This window comes from Falco peregrinus, chromosome 9, assembly GCF_023634155.1.
Source record: "Falco peregrinus isolate bFalPer1 chromosome 9, bFalPer1.pri, whole genome shotgun sequence".
In the NCBI taxonomy this organism is placed as follows: domain Eukaryota; kingdom Metazoa; phylum Chordata; class Aves; order Falconiformes; family Falconidae; genus Falco; species Falco peregrinus.
In genome coordinates this window covers 13626527-13646645 of record NC_073729.1, presented here as the reverse complement: position 1 = coordinate 13646645, position 20119 = coordinate 13626527, and the positions used below count along the sequence as shown (strand labels likewise).

Below are 20119 nucleotides of genomic sequence, written 5' to 3'. Positions count from 1 at the left end.
TCTACGTGCCAAAGTTAAGCATAAACCATACTTCAATCCAAACCCCCCAGATTTCAGTACTTGCTATATTTAATATGATCTTACATCATTTCACATTACAGAAGTTATAAATACCAGCATTTGAATAATATGGAATAATATCGTAAATATTTGAGACATATTTGTATAGGAAGAGCACTTAATTTTTTACTTCAGAAATTATGCTATTTGTCCTGCCTAATTTTTTTCCAGTTCTTTAACATCAATGAATAGAGGTATCCCAAATTAGGTACTTGCTAAATAATTGTCTTAAATTCACCATTATTTTTTTTCCTTAGCTGGTATTTAAAAATAGGGAAGGATTTTTGATAAACAAGCATTCAAAGCAGATTTATATAGCATCAAATTAACAATCTAAGTCAGATATAAAGCTTTGGAAAGGCTTACTGTAATACATTACTGTGTTTTCAGAAAAAATATGAAGATTTTCTCTAAAAATTGGAGGCTTCTTAATTTTTAAAAAGGGGAAAATAGCTGCTTTTAGAACATGTACAAATATCCTGTTTCACAAGGAAGGATCATAGACTCCCTATTATGATTAAAACAGGAAAAAGAAAAGTGCATTGCGCAAGTACTCCATCTGCAACTTAATCACATGGTAGACCTGGAGGCATCTCAACAGTGCTAACAGAACTGCCTGAGGAATCTACAGAGCAGCCAGATGCCAGCCCTGGAAAAATATGTAATATTGCATGATATCTGCATCCTGTGACTGGCATTCAAAGAGAAGCCATAAGACTGGTCCAATGTTCAGGGCTGAACAGGAGCCTGATATTTGCAAACATTCTCACTATGAACAGCGTGATTTTTCCTTTAAGGATAAATTAAACAAGGCTGATAAAAAGTGTGCACCCCCAAAAGTTTTCCGAGAAAGAGCTATGTATAACCCTACACAGGCACAAAACATATGTTGTATAATTCAACTATATTATGTTAATAGTAAACCAACTGTGAATTTGCATTTTTAAAACTGTATGTGAAAAGAAGCTTTTAAGCAAATTTCTCCCTTTAGAAGAATACTGCACATATTTTACAGACTAAGCACAGCAACAAATATTTCTGTAAGATCAACAGAAGTAACTCCTTCCTAAAAAACTACCCTTTATATAAGTGGTGAATATGCTTTTTTGAAATTAATTAAGGCCGGGAACATCTTTATTTATACCTTTCCTTAAAAGGCTGCAGGTTTCCTACAAACAAACGTACGGAATTCAGAAACAATGTAAATGCTATTCCCACTGGAAAATAGTCCTTTGATTGTTATATTTCCTGACATCAGGTTGTTTGCCTGGATGTAATGTCCATTGTTCAGTGACATTTGCAGTAATCTTCAAAACTAAATTTTAGTTTATATGACATAAGAAACATGTAATTTTATTTAAACAAGAGAAACGGGGAAGGGAGAGAACATATGATATTAAATACGGTAACATATGTTAGACAAATGGTCTACAAATCTGAAAGAGTTAAAACTTCAACATACAACTTTTACAGACCTCATTTACTGAAGGTTTTAAGGGCATGCAATTTGCTGTATATTGTCCAAGCCCTTTATCTGGATGAAGTGTTGACTAGAACCCAGGAGAACCAGTCTGCCCAAGGGACTGGTGGTAGCTAAGCAACAGATACCTGAGAGAGTCTTTGGTCATATGACAAAAGTTCTCACAAAGAAGGAGTCACCTTCTATCAGTGACTTCTAAAGTTTTTTTAAATGGCATCCTCCTAACCAGAGCATTAGGCTTGAGAATCTCCCTTGCTGTTTGTGGTGGAACTTCAAGTTCATTTCCATTCACTGCCGAGGCCCAGAAGTATCTCTTCTCAACTTGAAAACTTTAACCATGTGCCCAGTTCTGCATACCAGTTTTATCAGGAAGATAGTAGCTATTTACATTACAAACATTTTTATGTCTAATGTAACATCTATTTTAGATAAGACTAAAACTGCAAAATGAACTTCAACGATCACAGAGAAAATACAGTATAGAGAAAACAGAGCACCTGATACCTGCTGTAATTTCAAAGAAAGAACCTATGGGTTGGGTTTTAAGGTTTGGTGCAAAGTGATATCAATCCTACAACTACTGCTTTCTGTGCTTTACATAAAGCTGTAGAGACTGACTATCAGTCCAGGATTAAAAAAAAAAAGGTGGACACTAGTTTCATTTCTTTGTTTTGCTCACAAAAGCAGAGAAGGGTTCACCTAACCAATATAAGCCTTGTCAGATGTACATAGGAATTTCTCTGCTATGCAATTTTCTGTTTCTCAGAGGAGAATGCTATTCTTGAACACCCATGCTCAATGCTAAAAAGATACACAACATACATTCACTTGGGAGAATGAATGAATTGCGATCTAACACATTAAATCCAGAAACAATTTAGTTGGCATGAGCCAGGTATATAACCAGAAGACTGTCCAAATTAATCAATGCTTTTTATAGTGTTAACAAACTCTCTGCCTGCTTATAGACAAATCAGCACCCTATGAAGAAGGAAAACTGTTTAGGTCTTCTATCTCAATGCTAAAAAAGGGACAAAAATTGGGTGAGCAGATATTCACAACAGAGTACAGAAGCAGTCTATGAAAATAACTGCCCCCTCTGAACAAGCAGTTAACAAGATATACGTTTCAGTTTTTCACTCTTCTGCTGGACATTACTACTTGCATACTTAATTTCCTATCCGTTGGAATTTCAACAAAACTGATTATCATTCCCTCAGCTATAACTTGAGTAACATATGTATAATACATATACATTGGTCAAGTTAAATTGAACAAATCCATGCCACAAAGTAAAATAAAACTTTTCCAAAAAGTAGAAAGATAATTTTTTGTGAGTAAATTCAGGAGAAAACATAGGTTTGACAAAGTTGACAAGGAATCAAGATATAAAGAATGAAGAACAACTAAGTATAATCTTACTTTGGGCTTTTGAAGGATCTAGACATGAAAGCCTGACCATATTATCACAGAGACTCTTCCAAATATTTCCATACTCATTAAAGGATATTCATTAATATTTTGATTATATTTCATAAATATAACTTCATTGATAATAGTTATTATATTAATAAATAGATTATGCAAATTTTCAAAGGACAGTCAAATCATCTTCAGTCTTACAGAACTCATTCATTCAAAAAATTCATAATCTGCTCACATTTTGCCAGCTAACATGACTATTAAGAATTGAAAAATGAGAAGCGAGATTTTTATTATTTTCACATTTAGTTTTAATGATCAGATGAATAGATAACATTACAGAAGACATTAACTGGAAAGGCTAAGCAGCTATTGAAAGAAGTACTGAAACATTATGTGACCAGGAAAATGGGTGTGCTCTGTAAAAATCCCAAAGTGGTTGGTACTAATGTAGCAAGCCTAACACCAAAACCCTGATGTACTAACACAGAATGTGAAACTCTGTATTACAGAGGTAACCAACACAGTGGAAGACTGTGACTAGAATACAAGTATTGAAAGGCATGGATTTTTCAGAAAATACAAGAGAATAAATGGAGTAAGGTAGCACTGTACAGAAATGATGAAATAGAACGTGGTCTAATCTAGAAGTAAAACTCAAGATATTTAATAAGCACAATACAAATGAGGACAATAAAATAACCTTCATTTTAGAATTATGAATCAACTGCTGTCTGTACTCAAATATGCAATTACAAGTATTTTTAACAGATTTTTTTATGACAGAGAGGCCATCAGATGAATAGAGAACAGTGAAAATAAATTGTGTTTAAAAAAGGAGGAAAAAAATCATGAAACTAGAGAGCACTCTAACACACCATGAAATAGTTTGAAATAATGTTCACCTTTTCCTTATGTTCTAGTAAGAACCAAGACAGTTGCAGATAAGGAGTACCATCCTGGTTAGAGCAATGAGCATCTCACACAAGAAGCAGCAATGAGCATTTGCTTTAGTCTAGTAAAAAAGGCTGAAAAGAGATATGACTGCTGTTCAAAAATATATGGTGAGGAGGTAAAAAAGCAAAAAGGATGCAGAGCTTTTTCAGAGAAATTCTATTAAAACAGGAAGAATCTGATATTAAAGAGACAAGAAAACTTTCAGAATGGAAATTAGAAGAAAGCTTCTAATCATTGGAGCAGTGAAGCTCTTAGGCAGCCTTAATGTAGCAGAACTGAGAGTAGAAACACCAAATATTTTTTATTAAGTGGAATTTGATCTAGTAAGTGTTGTATGATATGGCTTCTGGTTGTAGGATAAAACTGACTGGCATTATGGTCCTCTTCAGTTCTACTTTTTTAAAGCCTCAGCTTAATCCGAACTTTTAATAAGGACCTCTGGTAGATGAGTACAATAGCAATCCTAGTTTTCATTCCCTTGCAGTTACTTGGAAGACTTAAAGTCACATTTCTCAATTATCAGAAAAGGTTTTTGTCAGTTATCTCAGCTAGCAGCCACAATGACAGCTAGCTTCATTACTTTACAGACTTAGTGTTGCAGCACTCTCCAAACTGTCAAACTGCAACAAGGTCTTTTACCATCTCACACCATCACACTCTTCACACCAGTCCCTCTGCTGCCTTCTCCCAGTCTCTCCTCATCCCAGGCACACACTCTCTCTGCTCCTTTCTTGGCTGCTCCCTCTTCATTGGCTCTCAAGCCCTTACCAGAACCAGACACACCTGCGCCTTATCTACATCAGCCAACCCCCTGCCCCTGAAGCCAGCCCACAGCTGTATATTATCAATGTTAATTAACCCAGCCTCATCTCTCTACAACTTAGTAATTGTATTTTCTGGATCTTGGGAGATACATAATTAACCATAAAGCATTCAACAGACACTTGGCTGTCTATATAAAACTTATTTCCAGGAAAGTCTGTGCTATATTCAGTCTTGGTGGGGCAAAAGCAAGTTACTGCAGGCTTTAACACATTTGTTGTGAGCTATCCAAATTCTTTGAGGTTTTTAGCAAGGTAAGCTCAATTGTCTGCTTTCACAGAACGTGAAAAATTAGTCCTTAGACCAAGTTCTGTACCTTTTAAAGAGTGAATGGTTATATCAGGTCTTCAAGAATATTTTTCCTTCCATATGTCATTAAAGACTGGGAAAGCAGCTCATTAAATACCTCTTTTTTTTCTAAGTGATCACTTTAATGTATTATAATGTAACCTATAAACATTTCATCAATATTCAAGTAATAAAAATATGTGAACACTAAATAAATATTTATTAATCCAAACAGCAAGAATGAAATGTCATACTTCCCAGTGTTGTACATATAAACATAATTTAGCAAATTAGTGCTGTACATGCGTAACTAAAGTGACTAATTACATTACTAAAGTATGTACTTAGTCTTACCAGTAAAATTCCATTGCTGTACTTCACTGACATTTTTTTAAAAATTCTTCTGTAATTAACAATTGACTGTTACTTTGTCAGCAACATAGTCTTCTTTTGATAAGCAGCATTTGACAAGTTTTCCAAAAAAATCTGCTGCTTTCAAGCACTGATCAGTACAAGACTTACTTCACTTTCTGAGTAAGTTGAGAGGGAGTTACAAACAGTGGGAAGAGAATGAGAAGAAACATTATCTTTTTCTACTGTAGTTTTAGTAGATAGAATTAATATTTTTGTGTTTGCCAGCATATTGACTTATACTGATGATTCTGTAACTCAGTAAAGTTAGTTCTTTCCTTTCTAGACAACTGTTCCCATATAGTATTATATAGATTACAGTATATTTTCACCTGTGATTTTCCATATCAGAACAAAGGGTACAATGCTAGAATACAATTACATTTATAATCCAAACTACACATAAAATCAGACTTCAAAAATGAACTTCAATCAATATCTAAAATTTAATTTCCCTCTAAGCTTTCCAATTGCTCTTATTAGGTGGGTAATCACATGCAATAAAACAGATGTCAAGTAGGTGTTTTCATTGATCTAGTGTAGCTGAATGCATAAACAATTTACATCCTAAACATGGTTGTCTGAATTGCACATTAATTAAATGGTGAAACAGTCAATGTGAATGTCCATTGTCATTAGCTTTCCCCTGTATTTCCCCACACACCCCCATTCCCCACCCCCACAAAGTATCCATTCAATTTATATATTGAAACTAAAATTTTACGCAATAGAGAAGGTCCACTTGGAGGACCATTTCTTCCTTCTACATAGTATTCTCCCTTCTGATACCAGAGATGTCAGGATCAATAGCGATAACAGACTGTAAGTAAGCTTTAATGCAAAAATGTGGAGGTACATAAATTTTAGGATATATTTTTTAGGACATAGATACCCTGGTTAAATTATTGTTAACAGCTCAGTCTGGGAAGCAGGGAAAAACATGCCATGCTTTCAGATCTTACTCAATATATCCACATCATTTCTTATAGAACACCTGTATTTTGAGCTACCTGGATAAAAAAAGACTGCCAGAATTCTGGAGACTGACGAAATTCACCTTTCTTTCTAGCAAGCAACACCAGGACTCTGCTAAAAATGACCCTATGGAGTTGTAACATAAAAGAGAACGCGTACACAGGCACCATCGGCCATTCTGCCCTAGGAAGCTGTTTGGGTCTCTCCCAATGGGCACAGCAAGCTGAAGTTCTTTCACTCCTCTCCTGAAGTGCTTAGACAATCATCACATCAGGCTGTGCTAAGAGGAAAGTTTGCTTCTACACCAGTGAATAGTTGGCAGCTTTGACTAAGAGGCCAACTCAGGCTTGCAATCAATATATTGAATTACAGATGTATAATACCCATATGCTCTGCTAGTTAGCCCAATGCAACTTCACTTTTACTTTGAATAACTGCTGTCTTTAAGACTCCAAGACATAAATGGAGAAAAAATCCCACTTACCTAGAATGTCTGTGAAGTCATTTTTTGTACACAAGACTCTAAGGTGTGACAACTTGATAGATGGCACAGAACTCGGATGACTTGGCTATATGAGGCAGAGCACTGGTGGCTCTGGGAGAAATTTCATGATAAGGAATACTGGCAAGTGGTTTATTTGCTACAATGATAGAAAAACATTCACAAGAATAGTGTGAATATTCATAACAATAGACTTTAGCTCATGGTACAGGCTGCAACACATTCTTGTCTCAAATAGTTGCTGGCCTGTTTTGTGAATGGTGAGATCTCTTCAGAAGTCAAATAAAGTAGAATTCTTACTTTGATGGCTGGAAGAAGAACATATTAAAATAATATAGAATGGATGACCTGTTACCTGCCACTCAGCAAAGTGAAACTTACAGTCACAGTCAGAAAAAGAACTTCTCAAGCTACTGAAATAGGAATACTGAAATTTTAAGAGGGCAGTGTGTCTGTGTAGAAGATAATCTGCAGAGATCAAGCTGGAAAAGAAATGCAGGTTGGTGCCTACACCCAAATCATGCCAGGTGTTTATCACTATTTCTGGAGAAAAGACTGCAGCTCACAAATCAGATCCAAACACAACAGGGCTGCGGCGCTCTAGAGGTGGGACAACAACTCTCAATGTTCTGGATGCTCTTAAGAAAACCCTTGGCTAAGTCAGCCCAGTCTGGCAGTCTAGGACTTCACTATTTTCATATGTACAAACTTAAATAAGGTATTGCTCTATTTCTTAGTGTAAAGGTTATGAGAAAAATTGTTCAGCAAGCCAAAGAGAAAGATGGATTTAGTGCTGTTTGCTAGAGAAGAAAGTTTAGGAATAATTTATTTTAATGTCCTTTAAACCTGCAAGTCACAGTTCTAATTTATATCCCTTACTTATTCAAAATAAAACTGAATAAGGTTAATTTTTGAATGTTAATATGTGTTTTGTTATTACTGAATTTAAGTAATTAACCAAGATTCAAAATGAAAAGTGCAGCAGACCATTAAAAAAGAAAAAGAATGGAAAAAAGTTTAAAAATTTCAAAGTATATAATAGTAGGTTTTAAAATGTTAATAAAATTATGGTATAAGGTATTTGTGTGACATATAATAAATCTAGTGTATGCACTATAAGCATCTTTCTGGACCTTTTAGGCATTACAGGAATAAAATAAAATGGGATTAAATCTGTAACATGAAACAAGCACCTCTGAGAAATACACAACTTCATAATGTTTCATTTTTACAGACTTAAGGTCCTTATGTTAAAACTTAGGTAAAGTTTACGCAATGCATTTGAGGAACCCACACGGAATATTTCAGGACTCAATTATTTAGAGTAATTGAAAAGACAAACCAAAGTGGTATATGCAAATCAAATGAAAAAGAGAGAAAGCAAGCAAATAAAATCTTCAAATTCGTCCTTTAGGTCTTTTTTCTTATGTTCACCTCTCAAGCCAGTAAATAATTACCTTTGAGAGGCTCTAACAATTAAAGAATAACATTGATTAATTAGGAAAGAAAGTGAAGAATACTAATCAATCCTAAAGACAGTCTTTCTTCTCCCACCTCAAGCCTTTTCGTCACCCACAAACAATGTGTTTTCTATACTGTTTAGATTCTTTTAAAAAACATTCATATTCTTGTCTTTTCACACAAAACTCTCTTGGTGAGCATTGTTTTGGGAGGAGTGGGTGGTAGGCAGGGGGCACAGGATGTTGAGAGAACAGATAGGATGTCAGGTGAAGATGGAATGCTGTGCCCTCTCTAACCAGCTGAAGACTCTGCGTGATTGTTTTCTTACAAATAATACCTGTGGGTGTTGAAACAGTTCAGGGAATCTATCAAACATACCCTTTCACTTTGCTGTTGTAACTCTATAAAATTTATTCTCATTTCAAAAGAATCTTGGCAATAATACCTGTAGGTGGTTGAGTAATTTAGAGAAAATCTGTCAAACCTACTTCCACCGACTTTAGCAATAGAATTCTGTAATTACTTTCAAAGTTGTAAAATGCAATGATTTATTATCAGTATATTCAGAAAGTTCTAAATTGAGCTTTTTTTTAGTTTATTTTAATGACTTCTAATAAGCTTAGTGGAAGAACTAACTCAAAGAGTAGATTTAATAATTGTGCAGCATTTCCTCTAACTCACAATAAGGAAAAAAAGTCAGTGCTGCATTTAGGTAACAGGACACTACTGCAAGTATTGTCCCATCGTCATGCGGGTAGATAGCTCTCATTTAGCTGTCTCCTTACATAAGTCTGAGATGATACATCTGAAACCAAACTTGAGACAAACTTTTCCATGTAAAACTATATGGGTTTACAGAATATTTATGAACAATATAACTGAAGACCTCTTTCTCCTGCTCAAAAGCTATATTTAGTATTTCTTAATTCAGAATACTAGTATAAAATTGAAAATTCAGAAATCTATCGTAAGCCTAGTTATTCTAGGAGAATTTCTTAGTGCCCCCAGACTCAGGCACACATTCAAATTATTCTGTTTAACAACCTACCCTTTGTCAACTGACCTAATTGAGTGAACATTTATTCACTTTTATTCCATGGCAAACGTGATGTTATTTGACCTTGCACAATCCCTAAAGAAAGAAAGGTAGTCCAAGATGAACTGAAATCATCTCAGTGTGCATAAAGACAGCAAAATACAGCACTTTAATCATTTTGCTAAAAAATCCTTAGAACTTGGTTCCAGATGATCAAAACTATTTTATATGTCATCAAAGTCTAAGATCATATATCTCAAGACTTTTGAGTCTATGAATGGCAAATACTTAAAAAAAGTCAAATTCATACTACTGTGCAGAAATGCATTTCTTTCAAATATGTACAGACATTGCTTTGTGGTAATCTAATTGCAAGACTGGTAATAAAATGGAAAGTAACAAATTCCTTTTCCCTCTCCCTCCCTGTCATCACCAAAGAATCCATGTCCCACTTGGATTCACCTGATTATGCAGGAAGCACCTCAGCACATCACATCTTCAAAAGGTGGACTAGTTTGTGGCCAGCAAGGCTTAATCAAATATGAGCAAATGCATTGGAAAAAGATGCTGGACGCTGCTATAATTAAAACTTCATTAGTCCCAAATGGTCACTTAATTTTTAATTTGCAAAAGAATATCATACCCCATCTGTGGTCTACATTTTGACTAATACGAAATTTTTTAGCGTGAGCCATATGTCTCTAGCAAATATTCATGTTCAGAGAGAAGGAAAAAATAATGCAAGTTCACGGTGAAAAACAATCCAAAAATGACATTTTTAAAGTGTCTGACTCCTTTCCACAATTTCAGACAGATTTCCACCAGTTACTCTCACCCATATATTCTCTGTGCAGAAGAAATTCACAATTAAATTATAGTGATAAAGTATCAGGACAGTGTTAGCAAACTACCTCATCAGAGCAAGAGCTACCTCATCATAAAGATGAACCAAGTACCAGAGCCACCCTAGTGACAATAATGCTCTGATACTCAAAAGGGAAAACGTTTGTAACTTACATAGCGAAGCAGAAGGAAAACCAGAAGCAGTATCATTCTTTCTGCTTATAAAAAGGAAAAGACCTAATCAGTCATCCTCTTAAGAAACGTGTCTGTGCAACTAGTCACATCAGCCTTTTCTATGCAAAAAAGTTTTTAATTACCCAGTTCTCAATAGTCTCAACCATTTATTCTTTTTAACTAAGTAAAACATAGCTAGCTTGCTGAATTCCCATCCTTCATGCTTGCTAGACAGAACTGATGGTCCCACATCTTTGGAAAAGATATTTCAGAAGAATTTAGGATTTTCAATAATGTCCCTGGGTTGTAAAACTCTCTCTAGGTCTAAATTAAGTTTTATTTATTTGAAATGCAATACAGCTTATAGTGGAAACTTCCTGTATTTTCTATCAATCAGGTGCCATCCATTTTAAAAAGAGAAAAAAAATACCTATTTAACATATCAAAATAATGCTCTTACAAGATAAATAGCTCAGAGACAATTCCCCTGCAATGTATGTTTATAAAAAATCAGCAGGAGCCATTTATGGTCTCATAATCAACTGAAAGAACACTTGGTCAGAATGTGGAACGTTGTAACATTAACTCATTGTGATTACAAAGCTTCTGTTATCCCCTTTACAGGTGTCAAATCACTGTAATGTTATAATTTTTGTTAGTAGCTGGTAACAACTAAATCTATTTAGATGATAATTGTTTCTTAGATGCATTTGGGGAGGCGGGGGGGGGGTGGGGGGGGTCGGCAAGGGTTGGGTGGTGTGGGAGTCATGTTTTTACACATTACCAAATGATAAAGCAAAAAAATACCAAAAATTGTCTTACTTTTCCTGACCTACACAATTTTGTGACAAGGCAAATAAACAATTCCATATAGATAGACATCCACGCCACTAAGTGATGGAAATGAACAGGGCTTTGAAATCTCGATGTTTATTTTTTCACTAGAGCTTTTGCTTTCAGAATAATTACCTATGCACAAACTCTAGATGGCAACATTGCACTTACTGTATTACTAAAACAAAATGTCACACTAAGTCCCTACATATCCACTTTATCAACATTTTATGTGCCACAGATCTATAGCCTCTTATTATAAGTGTAATGAAGCAGAAGTTATTGAAGCATTTTATTGATTGCTCAGATCACAAGTTTACTGTCATACTGAATTGGCACCTTACTTGCTGAAGCAAACTGCTGACACCTTTTTAAAAAAGTGACAACTACATCTATTTCATGACCAGAAATCCATTTTCATCTCTATCAAGACAAGAATGCAATTTTCACTTCATTTAACTGATGTTAGGCCTGCTCAAGGCATGACACTTAGGAAAAGACACAAGTTTAAGGTTCTTAAAATACTTCTGGTAACTAGAATGCAGCTCAGTTGTGGGAAAAATTTCAACCATCACTCAAATCTATAAACAATACAACATTCTACGAATCACTTATCTGAACTATCAAGAAGGCAGTTTTCTCTTTCAATTTCAAAATTACTGAAACACTATTTTTATATTCTTTTAATAAGAAGCTATGCTGAAATACTACAGTTTTCATATAGTACCTTGCTCTACACAAAGTTCACTTTAACATGGAATTATTTCTTGAGTGGTCCCTACACAGGTCAAACAGACAAAAAAATCTATTTTTCTGTGACCTATAAAGAAGGAAATAAAGATACTTAACACCTCTTCAACAGTGTGAGTCAATGTCATATAAAATTAGAAAAGCATAAGTTGCAAGGAAGAGGAAACAAATATTTAAGTCTAAAAAAGGGGGAGAGTTACTGAACAGAGGATGTGATATTCAAGTTATTTTAAGAACATACTTTCAAAAATCATAAAAACACACATACAAGATTGGTTTGAACTGGAAATCAAGATATGAATTTTGGTGAATTTCTTCTTTTTCTTCAAATAATATGTAATAATTATTATGCCAACTTTACCACGATATAATCTAATTTTCTGAAAACACTTTATAAAGAGGGTCAGTATTCTTTGCTATATTTTTCTGACAAGTCTATGAACTAGGATGGATATAAAAATTATAGGAAAAATGTATTGATTAAAAAAATACTTGATAAAAGTGTATTGTTTTGTTAGTTTCTGCCAGCCAACCCCCCTGCAAAGTGATTACACCTAACAGCTAGTTTGTATTTTATTTGTAAGGGGGGAAAAACACAAAAGAGTCATTAAAAATCTTACTACACAATGTAATTACTGAAATCTGTGAAAACAAATTGAATAGTAATGATATGTTTCTTATAAACTATAAAAAAGAAAAGTTATGGAGAAAAGCTTTTGTTTGTGCATCACAGATGTATTCAACCTCAAGTACTTGAGTCAGCAGTGTCAAGAGAACAACAGAAGAAAACAGAAGAAATACAGTCTTTCTTTTTAATTTGTCCTGGTATTTGCAATATTTCAATTTTTTAAAAGTCAGTAGTATTTTTATGGATCTGCAAAGTGAAATGAGGAAAACCTTATGAATTACGATGTTTATTGATGTAGCTTAGAATAACAGCAAAGCTGTTGGCTATACAGTTTTGAAATTGTACATTTGAGCTTGTGTTCCCATAGCCAAAATGGCAAATAGTAGAATCAGTCAATAATTTTATTCTCTTTTGTTTTCTTGAGGGTATTTTGCATACTAGCTCCATTACTTTAACGTAATGTAATTTGCTGTGGTTCAAATGATTAATTACTATTACTGCAAGTTCTGGTAGATCAAGCTAATGAACATTCAGCACAATTTCCTGGCTCTTCTGATCCCAGCTCAGCACCCTCATCCCCACATATAACACACTTCCAGTAAAAAAAAAGCACAAAGAACAGAACCTTAGGACTGGCTATGTATGTTAACTATTACATTAAAATTTCGCTGAAGCCTTGTAAGTAACACATGCTCAAAAACATTTAAATATACTTAAAGCAACTTGCGATTCTCAAATATTTATACACATATATTTTCCATAATAAATCTTTACTGTGGCTATGACGAGATATTCTTCTATCTACCTGTTCATGTACATTGTATATTATGTAGTAAAGGACAGATCAACAGCTTGACTAAAATGTAATCCTAAATGAAGAAAATGTTTAAAGATCATTAATATCATTTTAAAAGGTATTTGAGTCTTCTCTTTTGGCCTCTGTTTAGCTGTGCTAGGCCTGTGAATGACAGCTTCCCTGCTTGAAGCACACAGAAAGCACAGCCTTCCTCATTCACTGTCAGTACTATGGCCTTTTCACACGTTCCCTCCACAGCAGTGTTTGTCCCCAAACACTGGAACCCAGCACAATGGCATTCCTACTTCAACACCCCCACCAACAGCACCACTACATATGAAGAATGCTAATGAGGTGGACATCCCCCATCTCTGAAAGTGTTAACTATATCCCATACTATCAGATAGAATGTTATTTATATTGTTATGTATTACATCTCACTTAAAAGCAATTCCATTTTGGTGATGCTTTTTTTCCTAAAAATATTTTTAATAGAAAATACAGTAGCCTGACAAAAAGATTAAAAATGCCTTACATGCATTCACCCAATTGCATACATTATGTATATAATTAACAGATTTTAACCTCCTGATATATTTGGGGTTCTCGGAAATTCCAACAGACACCAACACAGCATGTTGAAAATAGCAAGGCAAAAGGCTGTAACATCTGAAATATTAATAGCAGAATAATCCTAACAGTACTGCTGCTTAAATTTTACTTTTTGTGTTAGAAAACTGTATTTTACAGTCCTAGAATTCTTGGCATTAAAATGTCAATATAAGCTTTTTCAAGATTTTGGTGAAGATTGTAGCTCATTATACAAATATGTAATTGAAATTAGAAAGAGTTTAAAGGAAAAAATAGAAGGCTTTTGCAGTATACTGTTTATACATATGTATTTTCTTCCTTTCTCCTTTAAATAAAGTGCAAACCACTTCCCAAAGTTCAAGTACCCTCTCAGTTTTACCTGTTTTACTTCACCTGTATTATTCTCAAGGAATACAGTTTGAAGAATAATGATTATCCTCTTTAAAAGGATACAAAGACTACAGCAAAGAGATGGTAGTCTCTCAGTTTTCTTCCTCTAGGGCAAGAAGCAACAGAGTGATTATAAAGACAACACTGTGCAACCAGTGCACACTGTGGACCTGAAACTATGTATTTTTTTAATTCAATACATGTGTTTTAAACTGAAGACCAGATGGATTTTATTAGAAGCACATGTATTAGGTTATTATTATAGAATTACATGTATTAGCATATTATTAGTTATATGTGCTATTTGATTTCAATGGACAGACTATAGTGTCTTAGCAGAGTAATACTGATTCAAAGAATTTCTTTTTTTTTTTACTTCCATTCCCTATTTACTTAAATGAAAAGACAAAGTAAATACAAATAATTCAAATGTCAAAATAACACTGAGATAAATAGAAATCAAGAAAATATATTTAATGTTTTCAAGTAATGGCTAGATGTTATATTGGTATGAATACTGTATGCAGTCATCATAGCATTATGTTGTCAGGCCTTAGCACAACAGGACAAAGTGATAGTATTTTGATTGAATGTCCTGGTTCTTGATTAACATGCATCCTAATCTTACATCTATATCTTATCACAATATGTCTTTACAAAACCATCTTGGTTTAGCTGTTCAGAAAAAAAGGTCAACATGAACAAAATGCAGTAAGATTATAGTAAGTATTGTTATACCTACAGTATAACATAACATACAGTTATTATAATGATTTCATTTATGTTCGGTACTAACACACTTCAGTTGGGAAACGGTTGGAAAGATTAACAGAGAGACACTATAAGCTGAATTATATGTCATATCTTATCTTTGAAGTAATATCATTCAAAACAACACAAGCTTTCAGCACATTAACTGCACAAAACCCTTAACATCCTTGTGCTGTAAAATTTTCATTTAAGCACTTAAACCACTTTGAAATGTTTATTAAAATGTTTTAATCATAACTTTTTTGTAGACAATTAACTGTCATAGCTGTACTGACATTTATCCTCATAAACTGGACTCTTAAAAGTTAAAAATGTCCAATGTGGTTATACTGAACATATGTCTATATGCAAAGCTTTCATTATAAAGAATCATTTGTCTTCAGAAGAGATTTCAAATCTACTAAAATTATTATATTTTTCTTGTCATTTACAATTTCCGACTGAACACTGCTGGATAATCACCAGAGGGCTGATTAACATAAGTTAATTTACTGAAAATGTCTTTATATGTTCTTTACAGAGAAGAGCAAAATGTAGTCAATAAATGACTTGCATATGAATTTTTATTTAGAAACTCCATTGTCTGTTTTGTTCTACTAATTACCATTATACTTGCTAAATACTTGTATGCATTTTACCTATTTTTTTCTAAAAGAGTAAATATTGTATGTTAAGGCACTGGAAAGTAACAGATTTCATTTCTGTAGGTTTTGTGACAGGCAGCATTGTCTTAAAAGTGAAGTATTATCCACAAAAATTCGAAAGATATTTCTCACTTTTTAATATATCACTGTACTGGAAACAAGCTTTCCTTTTTCTCTTTTCTGCTTGTTTGTCTCTCTCACATGCTCTCGTGTTGTTTTTGGGTTTGTTTGATTTCTTCTTGCTGACCACTATTAGCTCTAGACAGGAACAGCCTCTTCCAAAGTCAATTCTCATTCCTCTTTATGGATCTGACAGCAGGAGGTGCTGTATAAACAGTGTGACTGACACTTTGCTTGCACCTCTCCTCCCCCTTCCTACATAGGCTGGGAGCTTATCTATCTGATGCAGTCTTCTTAACTCTGGGGCCTGAGACCATTCTTAAATGGGAGGTTCCGAGCTGGTTAATTTCTATGTAATATTTTTCCTGGAAAATCTGTATGTCTACTATTTTTATAAAGTACTCCACTAATCCTTAAAGATATATACATTCTTACACATATAAATGAACTTAAGTAACTATGCTGAACAAGATTGGTGTTTTCTTACTTAGATTTCCTAAACTAAAACATCCAATTAATAAAAAATAAATCATCTGATTGCTCCCAAACTATCAAACAATATGTTCAGTACCTGTTTTCTACTATTTTTTCAAATTAAAATGCATGTCTGGTATATTTACATAATGGCACATGTACAGTAATTAAAATATTGAGGTTTTAAAACATTATACATTTATTTAGTTTTTCATAATGCAACACCAGTTATACTTGTGTTTTATTTATTTATTTAAAAAATGTTTCAACTAAATAATTATTTAAATTAGTTTTATGGGAAGATCTATGAGAGCATTAAAAACTGCATGTGCAGAACAAGCAATGAAAAATGATTGCTTTAGAGAATTTCCACATAAGGAACATCACAGCTAGGCACAGTATGCAGCAAGAAAAGATGAGACATATGACATCCCACACCAAAAGAGAGACACAATTAACTCCTTTATTGTTAGCGTTGCAATTATAGGAGAATAATTTCATTCTCCTAACAGGCACTGCAGCTTATGCAATACATGTCACACTTCTTTATGACACAGTGCGAGGCATTGGTTTTATACAATTAGTACATTCGAAAATGAAAACAAAAAAGCAGACTTTTAAAGAGTGGGACAACTCACCTGTTTGCAACAGTTTGCAGACTTTAATCGCTGGTGCCGGGCCAATAGAACTCCTTGGATATAAATCTTTGCTCCTGAGAGGCTGAAACCTTCTCTCTTAAAGACCCAAACAGGTCCACACAAAGGTGTGACGGAATTTTGCAGGCATCTGTCAAGATGAGGAGCTATGCAAAGAAAAGAAGAAAAAGGAAAAAAAAGGAAAATGCATTCTTTTGACTCAACTTGAAATATGCAGCCTCTAACACAGCCTCGGCATCAGAACTAACTCTTAATATCTATTATTTATATCTGACCTGGGTTAAGTCTTGGAAAAGCAACTCCTGCATTTCTAGTGGCCACCATGAAGGACGTATTTATATTGAGACACCCCCCATGAAAGACTCATAAGCTTCGTGAGCACACCTGAATAGTTCTGAAGTGTGCCTAACTAGCTGCACGGAGTGTCATGGTGTGCACTGATTGCCTTATCTTCTCATTTATCACAGATGAGTTGGAACCAACCTTGCTGAAATCTACTTGCATTGTCCTGATAAAATTGCAAGATCCATGTTGTTTCTGTATACAGTTTCCTGTTGAGGAGCTGACATATACCTACCATGTTATAAACGGTAACATTCTTAAAATATAATCAACACTCATAAGCCATTTTATTATACCCTTCTCATTTCCACTACTCAAAAAACAACTTGTAACAAAGAAAAATGTGCAGTGTAGCTGTTTAGTAATGAGGAAGGTCAAATGAAAACATAGAGAAAATTGATTCATGGCGATGGTCTCAACAAGATCTTTTTCTAGCTGTTCTTGGATTTCACGTCACTGTAAAGGTTGGAAGCATCGTCTCAAAGAGACCTGATGTCAATATATGTGACAAATAAGAAATTATTATTTTGCCTTCAGGCAATACTGAGATGCACGTGCTTAGCAGATATTTTTGTGTAATGCATACATGGGCCTTTCTTATATGACAAAATAAAACAGCATTAAGTACCATTTCAAGCTTTTACCTGGCAATGGGGAAGGGAAGAAAAACACCAAGATCTGTTTTTACTAGTAATGAACAAGAAAATACAAAAAAAACCCACAAACCCCTCCTGTATAAAGCACACTTGCTAACAATGCACATAAAACTATATACAAAATTTTCCCACCTATATCAATCTATTGATTCATATCATATAAAGATTCATATTCAACATAGATATAAATGGTGGATTTCCTAGGTACAGAAATACTATAGGTTTAGCCAGAGAAAGTCCCAGTGGATGAACTACACTTTACATATTTATTCTATTAAGAATAGGAGACAAACGTTCCATTTGGACACGGCAAATATTTAGCCTCAATAGCTGTTCACTCAGCTGTGAAAACTAACAGTCAGAACTAACACCTTAGTTAAGAAACTTGTATATGTGAGGGTTTTTATAACTGGAGACTTTTGGACAAATACAGAAGGAACATACCATACAGTTACATCCATTTTCAGAGATAAATAGGTAAACATGCAACAGACTATACATTGCCTCTGCTAAAGTCAGTGTATGTTATGAATGATTTAAGCACATGGTTAAGCAAAACCACGTGTGGTTTTTTTTGTGAAAGGCCTTACTTTTTTAAAAATCATGTTAAAATCCAGGTCTTCTGACTTGCACAATTTCATGATATAATCTTATTTAACCATTAATTCTATGCATTCTCACATAAGCAGTCCTGAGAGCTTCCATATAGTATGCTTACTTTTCCAGCAGATATCCTTGCAGCTACTTCCATCCTGCATACTTACCAGGATGCCTTTTCTGAATTAGTGGCAAAGCCATTAAAATTTAGTTACTTAAAACCCAATGTTTATTAAAAACTTAAACCCCAGAGTTCCAATGTTGCTGTGATATTTACAAGACTATACAATCTCAGTTCAGCAAAATACACAAATACAAGGACAAATAAAAGCACTGAGAAAGTTCTGGTTCAATCTAAACAATTACCTACATGGTTAACAAAACCCATTCGAGTAATCTCTTCAATGAAAACCTATCACATGATTCTTCCAAAGTAATTCAGAATTGTCTCTAAGCCACACATGTACTTTCTTTGTTACAAAAGCAGAAAATGGTATGCAGAAGCTTGTGTAAATGACAAATGGGAAGAAAGAGAAGCAATGTAAGAAGACATGGAAAGATACAAACATGGGTTCAGTGCTTTGCAGGGACTTAAAAGAAAATGAGCTGCAACCCTCTCCATACTTAAATTTATGATAACAATCCCATTTATCTAAAGGGAGACCAGACTTCAAAAAATAAGGCTGAGGGGTATTCACTGAACAAGGTTAATATGCATATTAACCTACTCTTACTGATGATCCTAAAAAGTAATCCTGCAAAACTTTTTTCAAAATCTGCCATCAAAGTAAACACTCCAAACCAGAAGTCATACTACATAGCTTTTAAACCCCAGTTTGTCAGGATATGGCCGTGCAACTGAACATAAGCAAAACTTATTTCAAGGTGACAATCAGTGAATTAATACTTTTCCAGACTATTCTAATAATGCACTTACTCCTTAACACTGGAGTCAGACATAAAATTAAGATTAGGTAAAGTAATGAATGAGGTCTGATCAGGAACACCGGCAGGATTTACTTCAGGACTGAATTTACTTCAGAACTAAGCGAGCAGCATCAGAATTAAATCTGTTTCATGTTATGTGGTTATGAGGAGTGGTTACAGTCACACTTAGTTCAAAGAAAATAAAAGGATGAAAATCTGATCCCAGTGAAGTCTCTGGAAGTTTTACAAATAACTTAAGCAAGTAAGGTTTTTACTGAGCTAGTTATCATAAGAAAATGATTACAAACAAAACGAAGATAAACCCAAGTAGTGCTGCTTTGCTGAGTGAGCAAGCAGACTGAAACACAGCTGTGAGAAAATGTGTGTATACTGGAAGTGGATGTTACATTTGAACACTAATTATAATACTACTGATTATTTTAGCCCAAATAATTTTAACACCAGTACAATGTGGCCATGCTGATTCACCTCCCTGAAGGTAGTGAGGTGAC

At 34.2% G+C, this 20119-nt stretch overlaps 1 long non-coding RNA gene across 3 annotated transcripts in view; it reads right to left on the bottom strand.

Moving 5' to 3' along the window:
- The window catches only part of LOC114011317 (uncharacterized), a 178143-nt gene that overhangs the window by 144505 nt on the left and 13519 nt on the right, over nt 1-20119 (bottom strand). For all 3 annotated transcript variants that reach the window (XR_008748791.1, XR_008748790.1, XR_008748792.1), the window contains exon 3: nt 17068-17231. This is a non-coding gene — a long non-coding RNA (uncharacterized LOC114011317). The remainder of the gene's footprint in view (nt 1-17067; nt 17232-20119) is intronic.